The sequence below is a fragment of the Hemiscyllium ocellatum genome, chromosome 8, assembly GCF_020745735.1.
Source record: "Hemiscyllium ocellatum isolate sHemOce1 chromosome 8, sHemOce1.pat.X.cur, whole genome shotgun sequence".
NCBI lineage: Eukaryota > Metazoa > Chordata > Chondrichthyes > Orectolobiformes > Hemiscylliidae > Hemiscyllium > Hemiscyllium ocellatum.
The window spans coordinates 34,716,530-34,719,895 of NC_083408.1; positions in this window are offsets into that span (position 1 = coordinate 34,716,530).

The following is a 3,366-nucleotide window of genomic DNA, read 5'->3' on the forward strand; positions in this document are numbered from 1 at the left end:
TATATCGGGAGGTTTGTGCTGGTGGTTTATTGGGAGGTTTGTGCTGGTAGGTTGTTGGGAGGTTTGTGTCCATGTGTTGTTGGGAGGTTTGTGCTGGTGGTTTATTGGGTGGTTTGAGCTGATGGTTTATTGGGAGGTTTGTGCTGGTAGGTTGTTGAGAGGTTTGTGTCCATGTGTTGTTGGGAGGTTTGTGCTGGTGGTTTATTGGGAGGTTTGCGCTGGTGGGTTGTTGGGAGGTTTGTGCTGGTGGGTTGTTGGGAGGTTTGTGCTGATGGTTTATTGGGAGGTTTGTGCTGGTGGTTTATAGCGAGGTTTGTGCTGGTGGGTTGTTGGGAGGTTTGTGTCAATGAATTGTTGGGAAGTTTGTGTACTCTCTCCACCACCTCAGCTTTGCATTTGCATGTTCCCAATGAAATCTCTTGATATTTGTATTGGCGCCATTCTGTTCGAACTGATTTCATTTTGCTTAGTTACACTGCTGTGTCTTCAGTGAATTAGTGTGAATATGTATACTCTTCAGGGATGCATCCCTTATGCCTTTTACCACTGGACTAGTCTTTCAGAGACCCCAGTGAATCCCCTGATGGCAGGTGTTCAAATCCCACCATGGCAGATGGTGAAATTTGAGTTCAGTAGCAAGTTGGAATGAGAGAGAGAGTGTGGTGCTGGAAAAGCACAGCCAGTCAGGCAGTATCTGAGGAGCAGCAGAGTCGATGTTTTGAGCATAAGCTCTTCATCAGAAATGGAGGGGGGGGGCACCCAAGGGGGCTGATTGATAAATGGGATGGGGGTTGGGGCTTGGGGGAAGGTAGCTGGGAATCTGATAGGTGGATGGAGGTGCGGGGTGATGGTCAGACGGGAGGGTGGAGCGGATAGGTGGGAAGGAAGATGAATAAGTAGGACAGTTCAAGAGGGTGGTGCCCGAGTTGGAAGGTTGAATCTGGGATAAGGTGGAGGGAGGGGAAATGAGGAAACAGGTGAAATTGACATTGATCTCGTGTGGTTGGAAGGTCCCAAAGCGGAAGATGAGGTGTTCTTCTTCTGGGCATTGGGTGGCTAGAATTTGGTGTATAGGGGGCCCAGGACTTGCGTATCTTTGGCAAGGGAGTTGAAGTGTCCAACCACAGGGTGGTAGGGTTGATTGGTGCCTGTGTCCCATCTCCCCACTCTAGAGGAGACCACATCGGGAGCAATGGACACAGTAGATGAGGTGTTTGGATGTTCAGGAAAATTTCTGCTGGATGTGCAAGGCTCCTTTGAGGCCTTGGATGGAAGTGAGGAGGGAAGTGTGGGCACAGGTTTTACATTCTGAACTTGCAGAACTTCCAACTTGCGGAAGTTTCAGAATGCCATAAATTCAAACAGCCGTAATTCCTGGACCTTGAGTGTTGGCTCGAGGCACAGAGATGCATGCTCGAGACTGAAGGCTACATGGATATCATGTTTTCTGAGGCAGTCACCCTACAGACTAAGGAACTGCAAGCAGAGAGGAAATGGGTGACCACCAAAAAGAGGCAAAGGGTGAGGCAAACAGAAAATCCCCAGTGGCTATCCCACTCAATCACCATCTCTCTGGTTTGAAAACTGGTGATGGTGTGGGAGAAGCAGCAGTGTGGATTGCCGGGCTGTGCAAGGAGGGAGAAGCTGGAATTCAAGGGAAGTAGTGTGAATGAATCAACAGAAGACAGGCTTTTCTGTGGCCACAGATCTGACTGCAGGATTGTGTGCTGACAGAGATAGGGACAGAGATGGCAATTGTACTGTTCTTGATCATCATGGGGATCAAGGCTTTGGAGAAGTAGGCGGGAGAATGGGGTTCAACCAAGATCGAATGGGGGAGCATCTTGATGGGCTGAAAGGCCTAATTCTGATCCTACATCTTATTGTCTTATGAAAGGCTGCAGGAAGTCCAGAAGGGGAAGCATAATAATTAGAGATTGTGGTACACATTGGTATCAATCATGTAAATAGAATGAGGTCTTACAGCAAGAATATAGGAAACTAGGCAATTAAAAAGTAAGACCTCAAAAGTTGCAATCTCTGGATTTCTCCCGGTGCCACTTGTAAGGAATTACAGCAAAAGAAGATGAGGGCAGATGAATGTGTGACTCAGATGTTGGCGTAGGAGGGAGCAGTTTAGATTCCTGGATCACTGGGACTGTTTCTATGGGGGGAGGGGAGCAGGGATGAGTGACTTGTACCAATGAGATGGTCTGCACCTGAATCAGAATGAGACCCACAGCCTCCCGGGAGGATTTGCTAGTGCTGATGGGGGGAGCTTAGACTGGTACAGCAGGGAGAGGGGACACAGAAGATTAGTACAATATGAACACAGCATAATAGAGTCAAGGGATCAGAACAGACAGAGTTCAACAATATTGTGATTCAGGGGAGTAAGGCGAAGCTGGTTGACATCAGCTTTGATGTTAGGGGTATTATGGATAAGACCGATACATTAAGGATATGGATTGACATGTGGAATTGTGATAATGTTGCCATCACAGAGATGTGGCTGAGGGAGGGACAGGACTGGCAACTTGACATTCCAGGGCACAGGATCTTCAGACAAGACAGGGTAGAGTACCTAGTGGAATACCACAGGGATCAATGCTGGGGCCCTTATTGTTCATATGAGAATGTGGGGAGAGGGGGTGATAAGTATGTTTGTGGATAGTGCAAACTGCCAGGTGGTTGATAGTGAGGAAGAAGCTCTTAGGTTACGGGAGGATATGGACAAGGTGGTCAAATGGGCAAATCAGTGCCAAACGGAACTTAAGCCTGGAAGTGTGCGGTGATGCGCTTCAGAAGCTGGAACAAGGGGAAGGTGAGGGAGTACTCAATGAATGGCAAGGCAATAAGAAGCTCAGAGGACCAGAGGATCTTTGGGGTGCTTGGCCACAGATCCCTCTCGTTGGCAGGGCAGGTTACCAGGGTATGTAAGAAGGTATACACTAGCCCTTAGCATTCATAGTATTGATTGTAAGACCAGAGGGGTTATGTTTGAGCTGTACGAATGTTTGGTTTGACCTCAGCTGGAGTATTGTGTGCTGTTCTGGTCACCTCACTATGTGATTGCACTGGAGGGGATGCAGAAGGGATTCACCAGGATGTTGCCGGGTTGGATTAGCTTTGAAGAGAAGCTGGATAAGCTCTTTTCTTGGGTTGTCTTATTTGAAGGAGAGAAGGCTGAGAGGGGACTTGATTAAGGCCTAAAGATTACAGGGAGTAAAAAATGAGGTCTGCAGATGCTGGAGATCACAGCTGCAAATGTGTTGCTGGTCAAAGCACAGCAGGTTAGGCAGCATCTCAGGAATAGAGAATTCAACGTTTCGAGCATAAGCCCTTCATCAGGAATAAGAGAGAGAG